This window comes from Periplaneta americana, chromosome 15 (genome assembly GCF_040183065.1).
Source record: "Periplaneta americana isolate PAMFEO1 chromosome 15, P.americana_PAMFEO1_priV1, whole genome shotgun sequence".
NCBI lineage: Eukaryota > Metazoa > Arthropoda > Insecta > Blattodea > Blattidae > Periplaneta > Periplaneta americana.
The window spans coordinates 155,723,546-155,744,666 of NC_091131.1; positions in this window are offsets into that span (position 1 = coordinate 155,723,546).

The following is a 21,121-nucleotide window of genomic DNA, read 5'->3' on the forward strand; positions in this document are numbered from 1 at the left end:
TGAGAAAGCAATAGATCTCATGGAAAAGTTGTTAATTTAATATTCTCCAATAAGTAGCATACAACTAGTTAATACAGTGCTGCTAAACTGTTTTAATTTTACAAACACAAAATTACCTAGGTATTTCAAAAGGTCAGAAGTTACATTAGCATAGATATAATATCGAAGCTTAATTTATGAGTCTAAGTTGCACGTAATATTTCTTGTTCTCACGAATTACGTATAAACAAGATACAACTGCAACTAATGAGTAAATAGTAGATAAAAACTATTGGTGAAAATAAAGTGTCTCCTTTATTATATTATATTCTTTCTTGTGTATAAAAAACTATAATTTCATGTCAATGCGTACTTTATAATGCCATAAAAATGTTCAGTTTTACGATGCTGTACTTTTTTTTTGCGCAAGTTATTTCTGGCTGAAGCCGGCACTATGTTCCATTTTTTTGGTTAATTATTATATTTACTATCCAGGGTTGTGTTACATAACTCACAATTTGTTAATGTAGTAATATTACATTTTTAAACAAGTAAAATATTGTAACAAAGTACTCTACAATACATTCTTATCTAATAGGTTATTTTTAAAAAACTTATGCATTCGCTCGAATAGCGATCCTGAAACTGCGGACGGAAAACAGAGCTATCGCCACTCGGCGATGAACCACTGAAGTAGAGGAAGTAATGTCACTTTCTCTTCTACCCACTCTGTTGAAACTATTCAGCAAAGTTATGTACTTAGCATGCCCCACAAGTCGTGGACCACATATTACTTTTTTTGACCACAGGTCTATATGAAAGTATACAAAACACACTCAGTGCAACTAATACCCATGCATCTCGTAGGGATCCTTGCAGTAAAAGTAAGGTATTGATGTGGCATAGTCGTAGTGGGAGGGGTATTGCTTCACTTCTACTTAATAAAAGCAATTTATATACATATATTAACAGTTGCATCAATCGAACTGCCACCTATGTTCACTATTTTTTGGGCTGCTATATATACCCAAGGTAGGTCCTGTAATGCATCTATTCTGGACTGTATTTCGAAAATACAGTAAGTTTACATTATCTTCCCAGAAGGCAAATACAGTATAAATACATTAAATGCTAAATAAGCAAAATTATCAACAAACCTATACAACAAGGGTTCCTTACTTACACTCTTCTTACACTCACAAAAGTAGCAGCCTCCATTCAATTTCCCATGCGCGAGATGTAAGGAGAGACCACTGTAAGTTATAGAAGGGGTTTAACTGTTACATAGGACAAGCCTGTAGAGAACGGTGTGGATGTGCAAGGCAAAGGTGCAGTTCTAGAAAGAACAGCTATATAATTGGTACCATACTTATATCCGTTTTCGAGTATTTGGTCCAGGGTACACGCATTCTTTGTTGAGAATCAGTTGACAATTTGCAGCACAAATTAAAGAAATAATGGTATTCCTTCACAATTGCGTTACCACGTTAAGGTCATCATCATCATCATCATCATCATTGGCACTACAGCCCGTTATGAGCCCTGGCCTCCCTCAGTAGGCGTTGCATCTGTCTCTGTCCTGTGCAACAGTCCTCCAACTTCTGTATCCCAATCTTACAAGATCCTCCTCCACTCCATCAATCCATCGCAGATGTGGTCGTCCTCGTCTCCTTTGACCTCCAGGGTTTGTGAGAATAATTCTTTTACAAGGTTCTGATGCATCCATTCTCAACACATGTCCCACCCACCTAAATCTATTGGTTTTAATTACATTTATTATATTGGGCTCTTTAAACATGCTATATAATTCCCCATTATATCTTTTACTCCATAATCCATTTTCAAAAACTGGACCATATATCCTTCGAGGAATCTTCCTTTCAAAAATTTCAAGTCTTCTCTCGTCATTTTTAGAAATGGTCCATGTTTCAGAGCCATATATCAGAGTTGATCTCACAAGTGTTTTGTATAAGGTGGTTTTTGTTTTCTGTGTAAGGGCATGTGATTTGAAATATTTCTTTAGTCCGAAATAAGCTCTATTCCCACATACCAACCTGTTCGAGATTTCCTTAGACATGTTATTGTCATTTGTAACCAAGACCACATTAAGGTACCAAAATTATTTATGTAGTCGGTTTTTGGTATGCCAATATTGTCTAAGAATGTACCGTCTCTTCCAAACCACACCAAAAACCTTATCTAATCTGTCACTGATTCAACCTTATGAAAAATCGCTTTTTCTCTATGATCAGTAAGGAAACGCACTGAAATGAGATGTATATGCTGCTCCTCCCTGCCGCATACCCCTCCTACCTCGACAGAGCAATCCTATATGCCCACACCTGTCTGCTAGCCCAGTAGTTCTCAAAGTGGGGTCTGTGGACGCCCAAAGGTCACTGAAGCTCATTGCTGGGGCCTGAAATGTTTAGATGGAGACATTTTTGTCTTTCATCAGAAGGATTTTTATTTTTTATGTGGCAATAATGTCAGAAGCACATTGGCCTTTGTTGGTACAACTTATAAATTCATTCAATAAAATTGCTGTCGATAGTTTTAGTATATTATTAAACAGTGTATGACTGTAAGAAGGATTTTTTGGGTGGCAAAAATATCTCAAACACATTGGCTGTTGTCGGTATGTACAGTAGAGCTTATAAATTCGTTCAATTATTGTTGAGAGCTTTGGTGTGTTTTTAAAGTTATCAAAGACTGCAAGTTTAAACACAAAAACAACACATATTTTTGTTTTGTGTATAATGGATTCTTGCCTTAAATGTCATCATAATACGGATGAATATGAATTTGGATATTATTTTCTAGTTCCTGATTTTAACAACCTGTGGCTTCAAACTCCTTTACCATCACAATCTCACCAAAGGAAGGAAAATGAGCTTGTTGAATTATTATATGACACTGTCTGGGAAAATGTTTAAGTGAATGTCGGCTTTTTGATTTTTTGGTGAAATTCCATGCAGTACATAAAGAACAATGAGAGCCTTGAAACATTGCAACAAGTGCACAATACCGGAGCGGCAAATATTTCGAATACCACCACTCATGACATCTTATTTACTCTGAAATAAAAATAAAATTACAATCCCGTTCTCTTCTCCTCCTACTCTTCTTCTATTTGTTATATCTCATCACCTAGTTTATATCTTATATCACTTACAAAGTAACTAATTTCAGAATATGTATTATATGAACTTTCGGTAATTTCATAGAAGACGGGCACTTGGTTGAATGTAGTAAGCATTACCAATTTTTTTTACTTCAGAGTTAAATGTTAGTGATCTTTTAGTGACTTTTATATATTAGTTCTAGGTTTTTTATACTAGGTGTTGCCGTGATTTTCTTTCGATTTGATTGCTTATAGTTGTCACTTGTTCTAGAATTTTCATTCATTTTGAATGGATAATGACATTGTCAGTTGTTCTTGGTTGTTTGACGTGAGTGGTTGTTATATTGTGTCTGATGGCTAAAACTATAGAAAGTTTGTCATTTTATGATATTTGTGAAAGATGTGTGAAATTAGAAGAAAGTATTAAATTTTGTGTAGATTTTGGTTTAGTTCTTTCGCTGGTGAATAAGAATTGTGTTGAATGTTGACGGGAAAATTGTTTTTATGTGGTTTAACAGAATTATTTACCGAATTTTCTGTATAAGTTAAGGTGTAATAAGTGTTCGAAGAGAATTTCATTTAGTGTAAACACATGGTTTATTTATGCGAAGTTGACTGTACGACAAAGTGTTGGTTCAGTACTTTATTGCCTGCATAGTTTAAATTGCCTTAAAGTCTGTGTCATATACTTGAAGTCAAGTGGTTGTCGTTGAAGACGTCAATGAGAATTGAATTTTATTTGATAAGGTGATAAATAATGATTTGTTTTGTGTTTGAGTGATTTTTGGGGGTAAAGTGCGGACGAAAACTGCCAGAAAAGTACTGTCAACTATGAAGTTCGAATGCCACCAAACGCCAAAAAAATCAAAGGTGAAAAATTAATTATATTTTAATTTTTCGGAGGGCTTGTTCCTCTTCAAAAATATGGATATATATTTGATTTTCCATTTTTGTTTTTGTGATGTTTGGTGATATTTGAACTTCATAGTTGGAAGAACATTTTTGATAGTTTTCGTTAACCATGTTGGATTTTGCCCGTCTTCTAGTGTTAAATTTCATCGTACGTGATTTACATGTTTCGACCTATTATGGGTCATCCTCAGAACTGGTCGTTGTTGGTCTTGGCGCCTCTTGATTTGTTTCCTGTGAGGGTGTGTTCGTGTGGTGTAATGTGGTGTCAAAGAGTGTGTGTGTTCTGAAATTGAGTTGTGTGTTGAGAGTTTCATTGGGGTATGTTTTTGTGTGTCTGTATATTTCATATTGTTCTAGTGGGTTTAGTTTCTGGCTTTTTGGTTGGATGTGTAGTATTTGCATGTCTGTGTTGATGTCTCTGTAGGTGTGGTTAGCATTTGTGATGTGTTCTGCATATGTGGAGGTGTTTTGTAATTTTGTTCTGTCTGTGATGTGTTCTTTGTAACGTGTTTGAAATGATCTGCCTGTAGAAGTTGTTGCAGGTGTTACTTTTGAGTTTGTATACTCCTGTGTGGTTGTATTTGTTTGTTTGTGTGTTGAGATGTTTTTGTAGAGTGTTATTTGTTCTGTATGCGATGTTATAATTTAATTTCTTGAATGAGGTTGCAATCTTGTGTGTGTTTTTGTTTTCGTATGTTAGTGTGATGTATTTTTTTGTGTTCTTGTGCTTGTGTTGTATTCTTATGCTTTTTGTAATCGTGTTTTGTCTTACGTATTATGTTGTCTATTATGTTAGGGTTGTATCTGTTTTCTTGTGCTATGTATTTGATTGTGTTTAGCTCTTCGTTGTAATAATGTTGGTTTATTGGTATGTGCAGTTTCCCTCAACTTATTTGAGCATGGATTTGTGTATCAAAACTGTTAAAAGAAACCGAATAAATGCAGCTACAGATTTGAGATTTCTCGATGACTAACCGGGATTCTTTTATTATAGGATATCGCTTAATTTTCGTCAAGTTTGACAAACGATCACGTCACAACATGGCGGTAGTTACGTCACAACGCAGTGACGTCACAACATGGCCGACGTAAACCAACACGACGAGTAAATACTATCTAAAAAGAATAATCACACAAATTGACGATATCCCATTCTGGAACAGAGCCCATCCGCTCTTATCCAAAATAGGATATCAGCAAAACAATTTCACAACATCCCATTCTGGAATACAACCCATCCGTTCTTATTCAAAATAGGATATCATCAACACGATCCCATAAGTTAGGTGAAATTTCGGCAATTCGACACTATACACGACAGAGAAAACGCACTTATATCATTGAATTCACAGTATTCGACCTCATGTCACTGAGATATCACCTCAACTAACCCACTAACCTTCTCACATACGTCGACCTCATGTCACTGAGATATCATCTCAACTAACCCTCTAACTTTCTCACATATGTCGACCTCATGTCACTGAGATATCACCTCAACTAAGCCTCTAACCTTCTCACATACGTCGACCTCATGTCACTGAGATATCACCTCAACTAACCCACTAACCTTCTCACATACGTCGACCTCATGTCACTGAGATATCATCTCAACTAACCCTCTAACTTTCTCACATATGTCGACCTCATGTCACTGAGATATCACCTCAACTAAGCCTCTAACCTTCTCACATATGTCGACCTCATGTCACTGAGATATCACCTCAACTAACCCACTAACCTTCTCACATACGTCGACCTCATGTCACTGAGATATCACCTCAACTAACCCACTAACCTTCTCACATACGTCGACCTCATGTCACTGAGATATCACCTCAACTAACCCACTAACCTTCTCACATACGTCGACCTCATGTCACTGAGATATCACCTCAACTAACCCACTAACCTTCTCACATACGTCGACCTCATGTCACTGAGATATCACCTCAACTAACCCACTAACCTTCTCACATACGTCGACCTCATGTCACTGAGATATCACCTCAACTAACCCACTAACCTTCTCACATACGTCGACCTTGTTCAGCCCTCCGTTTCACTCCTCTTGGGCCAGCAACGCACTCCATAGCCAAACAAATCACCAGTAGCACAACTGCTCACGAATTGAACAAAATTTATTATTTAACAATAGAATGATTTACACACCATCCAAACACATGCTTTACCGGTACGCCATTCAAACCTCATCAGTACCAACCACCAATAAAATTTACACTTATACCAACCTAACCACCGGAATCCACAGTGACCTCTATATTTACCCGCAAACACAAAATGTAACCCTACTAACCGATGACATCAATCTTATGACATCACCCCATTCCCCAATCTAGCCAACATAAATTCTCATAAACATACTACCGATATCCTATAGTCATATAGACCCGACTAACCTTGATTCTAATATAAAATCATTTTAATCACAAAAAAGTTCCATAATTCTCACTGAAGTAGGGAAACTTGTAAAAATATACTCTACTTCTTTTCCAATATACAAAGAATTACTGAAAGTGCAGTATTGTTTCGCTTTACATTTTTTAATATCAACCCTGCTGTACCATACTAATAAAAGCAATCTACAGTGAGGTAAGTTGGGGACACTCGAGTTTTCGTCCCCAACTAACCTCACTGTACTTTTTTTTTTTCAGACCAGTATTATATTAATTACGCCGTTAATATTGATGATGGTAGGAATTGAATTAATCTTGCTCAGGATAGGGACCGATGGTGGGCAATGAACCTTAGTGTTCCTTGAAAGCCATTTGTAAGTATATCATTAATATTGATTCAAGCTTGGAAAATGTAACAAATGTCACTACTCATATTTACTTAATATTAATCTCAAACTGTAACCTACCCATAATTCCATTGAGAACTTTGAAGAGGTCACGAAAATGCTGATCTATGGATAGAGGTCAGCAGTGCTATAAGTTCGAAAACTACTGTGTTAGCCCCACTTTTACAACAACTTTCCACTCTTATTTGGGTGCGAAATTGACCAATTGTAAAATTCGTCTTGTGGTGGGTGAAAAAATGAAAGAATAAGTAAATAATTAATAGAATTGCACATAACAGAGGAACACGACAGTGAACCTACAGAGTGAACCAAAATCAGTGGACTATTTTCACAGTTCGTTCCTTAACAAAGACAAAGTCTCTCTCACATTAACAGTTTTATGGTGTCAGATTAGTGGGTTAGTTGAGGGAATATCTAAGTGACGTAAGGCCGAGGAATATCTGAAAAGATTTCAATTATCTTAAATCACCGAAATCGTGTCATTTAGATATCTCCTCAACTATCCCACTAACTTATCACACCCTTTGTAAAAGACCGGCTTCTCGGAAATTACCTTCTCTTGCTTACAGTACATATGATTCGACTAGAAACCAAGTAGGTCTACGGAAATACATTTGTACCTTAACGTGCTAACGTAATAATTGTAAAGAACTGTCGAAATAACTCACCTTCATTACATTAAAATACAATGTCATGAACCAAGGAACAAAACTCAACAGAATACGGGAAAGAGAAATTCGGTGCCGATTTAGACCAGTTGCCTCCACATGAACTCATTCCCATGCAACAGTTATACCACAGTCTAGTATATACAGTCACGAAGCTCGAGTTGTTGAGGGTACTAGGAACAATAGACTTGCCGGTACTATTTCGCATTGTCTGTGATGAGGCGATGGGCAGTGATCCTAGTGGTTAGCAACTATCTATGGATACATACTCCCTATGTATTGAGCTTCATGACTGTATATACTTGACTGCGGTTATACCCCTCCTAGAACATGTCGTGGACTCGTCCTAAATCTTGTGCATGTGAAATTCATAATGATGCTGCTGCTGTTGTGAGTGCAAGAACATAAATACTGGACTCATGTTCTATAGGATTGCCATCATCATTAAATACCCGATTTCGGGAATAATTTAAGTATCACTATATCTTAAATAGCACATTTTTTATATACCCAGATCTGCAACATGTAGTCTGACACCATCTTCGTCTGGACTGCCACTCCGACTACTATCATAACTTCTACTTCTGCTTCTTCGGCTACGACGTTCATCAGACCTCTTTCGGCTCATAGTTCAAGTTCTGTAGATTAGGATTTTGTAGTCGTTCTTTAAATTATTTTTGTTGAGATGACCCTAACAAGTAAACAATTTTTAAATTAATGTTAGCATTGTATAACCTAGATTGCGTTTATTCAAGCAATTGTAATATCTTAGAATTAAAATCATACCGAATTTTATAAAAGTAGTTACAGATGTGAGCATGCCCACATATGTATCAACAATATAAAATAAATGCGTAACCTTACATAATGTAAATCATGAATGTACTGTTTTACGTAATAGCACAGTAAGCAAGCGATGTTAATAAAATAGTGCGGACCAAAAAAAAATCAACACTACGATTTCCCTTCGATCATTAAGTTCTGATAATCGTGTAATACAAATCTTTGATTTACATATACTTACATGCAAACGTAAGCACTTAATTAAAAAAAATTAGTTATATTTTACTATTACTGTTAAAATTACAATGATATTCGTGCGCACGATAAACAAATGCTGTTGCAATCAAGATCAGACTTACCAACAGTGTAGCAATGTCTGAGAATGAAGTTATTTTGGATTTTTACAAGACAATCAGGTTTAATTCAGACATATTAAAGTATAGTAAATAAAATGAACGAATGTCCCAATCAACTTTTGTTATTACTATTACAACGTGTAAACCTTTGAAACTGTTATTACACTAAATTCAGATTACACAAAGTTGGCTATAATGCAACATTAATTTCTCAACCGTCATAGTCATCTTTCGTTACATCCATTATATTTGTAATCACTTGCAATAACCTGTTATAATGACACTCCGAATATTACCCAATTATGATTATTCCGAGAGCGCACAGTCAGCAAAAGCAGTGCAGAATAAAACACTTCAGGTCAGATTTCCACGTCAATTTTAGCCGTCCACGCAAACGTTTATGCGTATTCCACATGCGCAGTGTGACCGGTGTTGCCAACCTCAGAAGACGTGAAAACCGTGCGCGAGATAAAAATAGACCTATTCCCCCCCCCCCCCCCACCGGAGAACAGTACAATCATAGGTGGAGAGAGAACAGTTTCCTTGGGGAGGGCAAAGCAAAACCATAGAATCCTCATATAACGGGGTACAAAATGCGTACGGTTCAAGAGTCGGACAGTACACCGTACGGAAAGGGCAAAATCAAAGACGTTTTATAGGGCAAAATGCCGTATTTATACGGCCAGGACCGTACTGTTGGCAACATTGAATGTGACCGAAGGACCAGTGTCGCCAACACGATTCTTAAAATCCCGCTGTGACATAGTGCAGAAACCGATAAATTGCTATACTGTCAATGTAAAATGGGATTATTTTGCTACTTTAAGTGCTAAAAATGCCCACTAAATCCCATTTATCAGCAACATAAATTTCATAAATTTTACCCGCTAAACTAACACTGAAAATGCCCGTTTTAGCGGGAAAAGCGATGAATTGGCAACACTACGAAGAACATTCTATGTCAGCATAGCCAACAAAGGAACAAGGAATCCCCCTATATCATTAAAAATCTCCCATAATTTCTTAATTAATGCTTGGAAAAACGCAACATAAAAATTAGCAAATGTGATTAAACCTACAAAGTTGAATAGAAATATACCCCAAACGCAAAACGTTTATTTACAAACTAAAATACCCTTATGAGGTTTACAATTTTTAAATGTTATGTATCACAATCTTCAATCACAAATAAAACACATTAATTTTATTAAACCCATAAAGATGATTTCTCAAAACTGAAACAAATCCCTTAATAGCGATAATGGCCAATCGAAGGAGGAGTTCTTTATATAATCCCATTGATGCCCAGAAATTAACAACAAATTCTGGAATAGTTTCCCATGCTACAACCATCAACCACATTACTGCCAAATTGTCTAGATTGTATTTTAATTTGTAATAATTGATTGTGGGGTCATATATAGCTTTTTTTCTCAAAACTGACCTCTTCTAGCTGGCCACTATGAGACTCAAACCAGACTATAGGGTCCAGGATTACTCCGGATTTGGAGTTTGGTTTAAACACAATTATATCTATGTGCCAAGTAGGCTGTCATTTGTGACCAGACCAGAAACCTCATAGACGGTGTAGCCATGATCCCTCAGAGCTTGATCCATCGTACCCTGAATGCAATGGTGCCGGTGCATACAATTGTGCAGTACCTCCCCATAGGGACAGGCACCCAAGATGTGTGCAAGAGTTTTGTGTTCTCTGCGGCAACGCTGACAGAGGTTACTGTCTTGAGACCTGCCAGGCACGGACTGCACTGTAGACACACCTACTGTTATTTTAGTTGCTTCAGTCCATTCAGAGCATGATAAGCCCTTATGATCATGAACCCACTTGTTCGTTGATGTATATTCCCCATATAGTGGGACGCCTTTGCCTTTGTGAGGAAGTTGACTCCACAGAATTGCTTCTTATTCTCTTAGTTGTCGCCGAACTCTTCTTGCAGCAGATAAAAGGTTGCAAGAATTGAGATTCACGGTAGTAAGTTGGATACCAAGATCTTCTAGACAACTTAAGCATTCATCATTGAGTGATTACCAGTACATTACCTAATATATATATATATATATAAAATTTTCCGCGGTGAAGAACATGATAAATGTTGTAGTCTTGTTTCCCAGGCTGTAAAAAAAAAAAAAAAAAAAAGAGAGAGAGAGAGAGAGAGAGAGTCCTAATCCTTTACGATGGAGTTCAGTATACACCATGTGGTCAAGGACGTCAATAGGAAGATGTAAAATTTCTTTAAGTGCATTCTTCAGAATTTTATAACTATTTTGTAAAAAGGTTCTAGGAATTTTACTTACCGGTAATGGAATTATTTGTAAAGGGTATGCGAGAGTTGGAAATATTGAAGAATCCATTTTTAATCTTGCGTACACTACTTTTAACACTTGAATATAATTAATTGATAAACTAGTGGACTTACTCGTGTTAATTATTATTATTATTATTATTAACACGAGTAAGTCCACTAGTTTATCAATTAATTATTGAAGAATATAAAGGTATAAATTTCTAATCTGGGCATAGTATTGGTGAAACAGTGAGTGTTTCAATTTTTTTGTAAATTCTTAATGGTCTGATGTGAGTCAAAAGAGATCTGATCTGTAAAGTTAACACCCAAATAACGTATCGCGTCAGTTAGGCCATGAGCTTGGATTTTACAGTTGTCATAAAGAACTAAGTTATCATTACGTATTTGACCTTCCCAAATTGAAAGGGCTGATGATTTGGAAACATTAATTTCGAGACCAATTTCTTGGAAACACTGAATGAAGATTCTTGTTAATTCTTCTACATACATTTCAACCAACTATCTTTCAACCTCAACTACTCGATGCTTCACAACATCAACAACTCATCTCTTAATTAGAATATTAAAAATCACGGAACAAAAAAAAAAAAATAAATAAATAAAACTGAAATTTCAGATTCAGTGTACAATAAAATTATTCCTCTACTACTGTAGGTCCTTTACATATGTTCATTGTGTCATCTGCAAAACTCATTGTAGTTAGTCGAGGCTGATCTGGAAGTATAGTAATGAACCATACTGTGAAGTTACTGAATCTCCCAAAAGTTAATTCAGAATATGGTTTGTAGAGATGTTATATAACGTTGGTTATAACGGGGATCCCTGCAAAACTCCACATTTAAAAATTAGTGGTTAGGTTTTCATGTGGCAGGTTTTAATTTGTGTCATATTGTCACTTTGTAAATTCATTATTAATTTCTAAAGTTTCGAAATATGTATGAGGAGACTTTCTTGTATTAAATTTTAACGTACCTTGTTTACATGTTTCGACCTATTTATGGGTCATCTTCAGAACTGGTCGTTGTTGATCTTGGCGCCTCTTGTTTCCTGTGAGGGTGCCAAGACCAACAACGACCAGTTCTGAAGATGACCCATAAATAGGTCAAAACATGTAAACAAGGTACGTTAAAACTTAACACAAGAAAGTCTCATCATACATATTCCGAAGTGATACAGTGTTAAAAGCTGTGTAATCAAGATGTATATTCTAAAGTTTGGTAAAAGTATCACTCACGTTCTTTATCTCTTCCCCACTTATTATCCCTTTCTGTATTATCTATGTTGCTTAAAATGTTAAGAGGCCGCTATCCATTTTACTAAAAGTAGGAAGTGTGACTGTACTGTTGTAATTTTATTACGGTAGGTACTTCTGAAGTAAGGACTTCTCTTCGAGCCCAGGTTCAAATTCTGGTTCGGGTTTCTTCCGGAATTTTCCCTCAACCAACTAAAGCAGAATTGCTAGGTAACTTTCGGCGTTGGGCCTTGGATTCATTTCATCATCATTAATTCACATATCATCATCATCATCATCATCATCATCATAATGTAGCCTGGTGTGGCATGATGTATTTGTACAAGAGCACAGCTGTTCGGCTACCCAATCATTCACAGAATAGTAGTGATAAGTACAATAAGCCTCAAGCTGCAGTGTACCCCTTCCGAAAAAAAAGGCCATCTCTTTCAAAATTTGACAATTGTTCTAATAGCTGATGTAATAAACCAGTCGATCCCCTTTGAAGCCAAGTTTGTCTTTAAATGAGAAAAGAGATGAATTACGGTACTTAAAAAAAACTATTTGACTATTCTTCATATCAATTGAGAGGCCATCAGCTGCTGTCTGAATAGTAGGTATTAATACATTGGAGCCTCAATTTTAGCCCGGGAAACTGTCTTGTTTATCCTTTCCTTATAAGGCAGTAGAGGGTGAGGAGCGAATGAATGAAGGTGATGTATTCGTGTACAGTTGTCTCTTGGTAGTAGTCGGATGTTTCTTATTGAGCACAACCATGCTTGAAAGAAAAAGAAATTCGTACTTGATGAGAACGAAGTTCGCTGTGATAGAGAGACTAAAGAAAGGTGAAAGTGTGACAAGTTTAGCTGTAGCAGAGAGTATATTAATGACGTGGAAGAGGAGTATTACTGGCAACAGTGATTTTGATATTATTTCCAGTTCAATTCTTGAAAATAGAAAAACAGAAAAGAGACCAACTATAAACAATGGATAGATTATGCTCGTTCTTTTCTCTCTCAAAAAGATCATATACTGTGATATACAGTATAAAGGAAGTATATTTTATGCGGTGGCACAAGCAATAATTAACTTTTTTTATTTATGTATATTTTTTAATTTTAATTAGTTGCAAACTCCAAAGACAATTTACAAGTAAATAAAATCATAAAAGAACATGGCATGAAGATTCCACCAGAAAAAGCCAAAATAATGGCATTTGAAGGTACAAACCCAATCCGAAGCAAAATTGTTGTTGAAAATGTGATTTTAGAACAGATAAATTCCTTTTCATACTTAGGATGTAATATATCATACGAAGGAGAGAATGATGTAAGCAGAAAAATTAACAAATTTTTACAAATATTAGGACTGCTAAACCATACCCTAAGACCAAGTTTAGTACAGAAACATTCTAGAATAAAGCTATATAAAACCTTGCACTACCAACTCTCCTCTATGGAAGAGAAATTTGGGTTCTGAAACAAGGAGATATCAGCAGATTAAGAGCAGCTGAAATGAAATATCTGCGACGAACTGCAGGATACACACTTCTGGACCACAAGAGGAACGAGGATATATTGCAGGAACTCAACATGCAACCATTGGAAGAAAAAATTACAGAATACAGAGATAGATGGCTTGAACACATTTCTCGTATGGAAGATGGCCGGACACCCCAAGAAATGCTAAAATACCACCCTCAAGGACGACGACGACCTGGACGTCCACAGAAAAGTCTATTGGATCCCGTATAGCTGGAACCGAAACAGGCCAACAATGGCCTTATTTCGTGCCTGGAATATGATGATGATGATCATTTTAATTCTCTAGAGTGCAGATTTCGTTCATGAAAAAGATGTCACAAAAGTTAAAAATTTTTCCTTGTTTTAATAATCGTCTATTTATTTATCAGAACCTATTTGTCACATTCTTGCGATCTAATTTACGAAATTACCTCGATTCTCCGTTGGTCAAATTACTATATACTATAAGAACCTGAAATAGTGAACATTGTTCTTATGGACACTGTAAGGTGTGTGAACTCTTAGTCAATGTGCTCCTTCCTAGAATCGAACTGCCTACAATTGAGACTCCACTGTATTGTGAATGATGTGAGCATTATAAATTACTTCTACTAGCTCATTTCCCAAGTTCTCTTTTAATTTTGTGAAGACATTCCATCTTTCTGCCACAAGACCAAAATTACAATTTGTGTCATCAGCAAACAAGACTACTACTTTTTATGTTCACATTTTTAAAGTATTCTTTTAAGAACATTGAAATGGTATGCACTGCTTCCCCAGGCAATAATTGTATTGCACTATGCGGTAAACAAATGCTTCTTCAGTGGTTGTTAATTTCTTTATCACCAAAGAAAAATGTAGTAACAATCAGTGTTTCTTTCAGAAAAAAAAAATTCCCAGGGAAGGGTGGTTATTTTTCAATTCTGAGGGAAGGAGACAATAAAGTAAGCCAGCTACATTCAAAGGAAATAAGATTTAAAGTTTAAAATTAGATACAGAATGTCCCATTGAAACACCTTCTTTATATTTCCACACTGGACACCATTTTCACATTTTCTGTCACCAACACTGCTACCTCCAATTTTCTCATGAAGTAATAAAATTCTTTCTAAATTTTGACTGTTATCTTACCATTCAACACTTGTAGGTCTACAACACAAAAATACCATCACATTAATGTATGTATTATCACAATATGATAAATAATTGATTAAATGGCGATCTTACTCGTGTGTATTATGTAAGCATGTGTGGCTTACAGCTATTTCGGAGCTACTTGACACCATACTCAGAGCCTACTAGATCTCGGCGCTATCTCAACTTCGCTGCCTGTTGCGTGGGTGCATTCGTGTGATGAAAAGTTGTGTCAAATAGTGTGTGTGTTCTGAAATTGATCTGTATGTTGAGAATTTGTTTAGGGTGTGTTTTAGTGTGTCTATATATTTCATATTGTTCTAGTGTGTTGAGTTTTTGGTTTTTGGGTTGTATGTGTAGGACATGGTGTATACACACATGCACGCAAATATATGCCTGTAATGTAACATTTGTTGATTCTTTTGGTCCTTATTCATAGCAAATGTGCTCTTGGTCTTCCACAGCATAATGCTTCAGACTTCAGCATAAGAATTCTTCACTTGGAATCTCTTTTCTTTCAATAGAAATCGTCATGAAGTGATCCAGTGAACTATCTCCTAGCCAGTTTCTATAAAATTAACCTTAATCTACTGCATTTATTATGGAGAGAATAATTAAAATTTGTCTAAAAAACCTATTGATTATCCTATCGAAAAATTCTTTTTAGAATTTAAAGTCTTGAAAATGCATCAAATTTATATCAATGCATTATATACTCACAAACACAAAACCAAAGGTACGAATACAATATGTTTGTTTGAACCCAAGTGTTTAACGAGCAATGCTTTCAACCATAACTGGGTGAACATTCTGAAATGGGCAAATATGAATAACAAAACTGGAAAAAATGTATTATATTAAATTGTGTACTTTTTTCTCACATTGGTTACATTTGTTCCTATTATTGAAGATTCTGGTATCAGTTGAGCTTAAAGAAAAATTTTATGTGAGATTTTCTAATTTAAAAAAAAGCCAAGGGATTGTTGTTATCTTTCCCTTACAGCCCATTGTTTAAGGTATCTTCTAAACTTCTGTACTTCAGATTTCACTTGTCTTCGAGCATTTCTTTTTTCACGATCAGTCATATCTACTATTTTCTTTCTTTTTTTATATTCTTTGCCATAGTCCCTTTTTTTCTGCAACTCCTCTTCAGTCATATTTGCCCTCTGCCTACGTATCTTCTCCCTTTCTTATTTCCTACTTTCATCAACAGACTTTTTTTTTCTTTCCTATAAACAATCACATGAAATAATATTCAAAGTTACTTTATACACCGGTATTTAATAATTGTATGTTAAATGAAACCTCATTTAATAATTGTATGTCCCACAATAAAGGGACGGACGTTACAGGGACCGTTGTTACAAATTAGTATAATTTCCGCAATAGTTCTGACAAAATAAATCATTAAAAATATCATGGAGGTTAGATTTTTTAGTCGACAAACATTGTAATGTTTTGCATATACTACGAAAGTTTAGTATATACAAACTATATTTAATGCCACCTGGGATCAGTGTTACCAGTCATCAGAGATGATTTTTGTATTTTTCAATAAAATAAATTACGAAAATGGACAAAAAGTTTTTCAACTGGCGTTATGTTGACCTCTCATCACTACCAACCATTAAAATTTACCAATTTTGTGTAGCTCTTTTATTTTGAGGGACCGGCGTTACGAAATTTTTGGGGACAATTTTTACGTTAAAGTTGTGTCCTTTCAGAATTAAACAAACAACAATTCCTGTCTTTCAAAAGTATTTTAACTATTTATTTTTATAATCTTGGCCGAGGAAATAAAATCAAATCGAAACATTCCGAGAAAAAATGAGTAAAACAGAGTAAAATGTAGTTGGGGACATAGGGACCATAGTTACATTTTGACGTTTGGACGTTATTTTTTAATTATAAATTTTAAAATTAATCCTTTTATACTTTGTTTCCAACTAAAACATGTGAGAGTTAGTTAATTAAACGCAAAAGTAATCAGTTAACATTTTCAAGAAACTCCTTAAATCAGCCGGGACATAGGCTACATTGCCCCATTTCAGAATATTCACCCAACTAATATCAACCCTAGAATTTATAATAAATTAATAAAGAAATACCCACATCTATTTACCTCTAACAGTTTGAAATTTAAGAATGTATGTAGGCAATTTGTTATGAGCAATTATTAATTTTTACATGTTATTTTATTGTAATTTATGCATGTAAATTTATTATCAATCGAATCCTCCTCTGAGTACGAGAACACTCTCTTTCACAGGAGTGGTAGAATTTTGTTAATTTACAATTTCTTTGTATTGTATTTTTCTGGTAATAAACATTATTATTATTATTATTATTATTATTATTATTATTATCATCATCATCATTTCATAATAATTCCATATGTTATAAAGAAGACACATCTTTACAAATATTTTTTAATTTTATTGATGCAGGTGTATATCGCAAGTAGGGGAGAGTTGGTTGGTATCAGACAGTGATGTTTTTTCATCTACGACCAGATGGTAGTACCTAAGTGACATGGTTACGTTTCTGTATGCGACATCTGAACACTGCTACTACCATCTGGTGGTAGATGAAAGAAACATCGCTGTACTACCATCTACATTGACAATACTTCACAAGTTTATTTGTTACTTTACACTATTAGGTATTTCAACATTGATCGAGAAGATGAACTGGAAGTAGCAAAATTAGTGAACATAGATCCACTTTGGAAAGAATGAACATGTTAAAGACGGCACTGGAAACTATCTATGGTTCCATCATAACTGAACGATTTTAGGCATTTCTTATAAAATTTTGTTTTTCTGTCCATCACCTTTCCACAATCGATTAATTGAAATCCGAAACTTTCACCAGGTTTTCTACAGAATGTAGATAGCATCATCTTTTGGTATTTGATGTTACATTTATTCCCATATATTTGATATTTCATGCATTTAACTGCCCGACATGTTTGGCACTTTTGGTTTTAACTATTCCATTAATTTGATCATTCTAGAATTTTGTGTGTTACTTGATGATTTTCTGGTTTGTTAGTTACATTAATTGGTGTTGTTGTAATAGCAGATGTGAGTGAAGTAGTTTTTTCTTTGGGGTTTTCCATTTGCCATTTCCGAATCAGCCCTAGCTGCTTGTAATGGTGATTGGTTTTTTGGATTGAGACATGTATTCGGTTCACTTTTCTAGTTTTCCATTTTGCTTCATTTATCATTAGTTCTCTAGTCCCATCTTTCATTTTCATTTAAATTATTATTATATACTCATAGTTAATTAAATATTTATAGCTTTTACGTATACCTTTACTGTTAAGCCTTACATACTTTATAATTTATTACCTTGTTTTATTTAATAAATTGTGATCAAGGTAAATCAATTAATCAAACTCCTGTATCTCCTCATGAGGAGCATAGGGCATTTACACAGTGCCTCCATCGGACCCTATTTGTAGTTAACTTCTTCACTTCGCTCCACGTTTTCCCCTCCCTAGCAATTTCCTCCAAAACTGTTCTCTTCCATGTATTTTTTGGCCTTCCTCTTGTTCTACTACCCTGGGGGTTCCAATCCAAAGCCATTCTTTCTACTGCTCCATCTTCTTTCCTGATTGTATGTCCTATCCAATTCCACTTTCGTCTTTTGATTTCTATTGCGATTTCTTTCTGATTTGTTATCTTCCACAGTTCTGAGTTTGTGATTATATCTGGCCATCTAATTTTTAAAATTCTTCGTAAACATCTATTAACAAATGTTTGCAGTTTATTTCGTATAATTTTACTTGTTTTCCATGTCTCACAGCCATATAATAAGACTGATTTCACATTACTGCTAAAGATTTTAATTTTTGTAGATCTAGATATAAGATTTCCATATTGGGTACAACTGGACAAATGCACTATTTGCATTTTTTATTCGGTTCTTTACATCCTCAAAGGCTCCACCATCCTTGTCAATTATACTACCCAAATATTTAAATTCTTGAACAGTATCAATGGTATTATTATTTATTATAACTTTATCTGTATTTTTACTATTTAATCTCATTTCTTTAGTTTTCTTTACGTTTATTTTCATATGAGCCCCCTTTATTACTTCTAATAAAGTGATCAAGGTAAAAGTATATATATATATATATATATATATATATATATATATATATATATATATATACTGTTTGACTGTAAACTCCTCAGTCATCCCACAAGGTGATCATCATTATCGATGGAAACAGTAATGCCTCAATATGTTTCGTTCACTGTTCAGTGACGAAGCACATAGGAGCACAAAGATCTCCTGAGCATTGCGGGGATGACTGGGACTGATTGCTTGTAAGTATTTAAGGTATGGATGGATTGTGGCTTGTCGTTGTCGAGTGAAAGCCTACATTCTAAGACTAGTGGCACTGGTACCAACAAGAACACAAGAACAATTTTTGTATACCATATTGTATATTCACTACACAATGAACGTCTTTCTTATAATTCTGTAAAACTGAGATAACGAAAAGTGGTGAAGATTGCTCCAAACAGCGTCACTCCTCAAACTACAGGAAAACATCTCAGAAAACAATCATTCCAGTCATGGTGCCAGCTCCCACATAAAGGTACATCTAAAGAATCCCCTGAAGCCAACTCCTGAATCTCCTCTAAAAAGTGTCTTTCGTCCTCGGAATACATCAATGCCATCAAGATGTCTTTAAACATCACCGCAGTGAGATCTGTCCCTGGCAGAACCTTCATTACTAGGGCAAGAATTTTGATCTTCATTACTAGGGCTAGGATTCTGATGACCCATAAATCATGAAAAAATGTCCTAAAAACAATGCATTTATGACCTAAAAATCTTTCAAAAATGCCCTAAAAATTGATCTTAATTGGCTTAATAGGAAAAGAGGTTTTGTACTACTTAATATTTAGACTAGCAATTAAATTAAATTCTAAAAACATTCAAGTTTATTTAATTTTAAATAATTTTTTCTAAGTAGGACACTTTAATTACTGTAATTATTTTATCTGATGTAATTTCCATGTAGTCCACCACAAGACACTCTTATCCGGAACTAGCAGGTATAGAGAAGTCTATATTGAAAGGGGTAGTTGGACTGATCCATTAGGTGGAGGTGTACTACGTTAAAATGACAATTTTTGTAGAAAATCAATTAAAATAATATACAAAATGAAGGTATTAATGGACAAAATATGTAGGCCTAGAGAAAATATCAAAGAAAATAAACATTATTTTACACTAATAATGGAGATTTATGGCCAAAATTAAATGAAAATGCCTAAAAAATGACCGAATAAAATGAAAAATGCTCTTATGTGTTGACAGAGGCAAAATATGCAAGAAAATGCCCTAACAAATATGTCTTAAAACACTCAGTTTATCACATAACATATAAATACTAAAGCAGCTATGTTTCTGGCTTATTAGAAAAAAAAATGCACTTTCATCAAAATCCTAGCCCTATTCATTACTATCTGTTGTCGCCATCCCGGCTGCAGCGAGACTGAAACACTTGGCCACGTACTGGGTTCTGTAAGAAGGGAGAGCTACTACGTAACAACAGACACCATCATGCCCGTACAGCAATTGCCAACCTGCTAAGAAACAGGATGGGAAGTACATGAGGAGATTCATTGTGTGTCTGAAGATGATTCTCATAGAAGAGTGGATGTCATCAATAGAAGAACCCAGAAAGTGATGGTCTTATAGGTAACCTACAAGCAAAACTCAGCTCAGACTCCTCGCGCCGCGCATGCTATACCCCTCTTACCCCCCTGCAGTAGGCAGGTTTTTTAATAAGCGGCTACTGGTATAGCTATAACGGCTACGGTTGCGGACATGTGCACTCAAAGAGCAGCTGTAACAATAACCAGTTAAGTGAATATAACATTACAAGATGTCAACATCGTCTCTCCAAGTCACAATTGGTATCTATCTTCACTGGAACTGCCCTCATATTTAAATTTTAAATATTTAAATTAAATTAAATTAATATTTAGTGTAAAACATTATGTGACTCCTTGACTCTGTAGCAATAACACGTGTTCAGTTCAGCACAAGAAGATAATATGTGCACATGTGCATAGTGTCGGTGGTATGATTGGAGACAGGGAGCATGCTGGGAAAGGGAGAATACATCATCTGCGCAAGACAGTCACGCCCACTGGTTTCTGTGCATTGAATTTTGTTTGTTGGATGCCTATAGACACTATGATTTGCTTTGAGCGAGACATGAATCAGGCACTGCA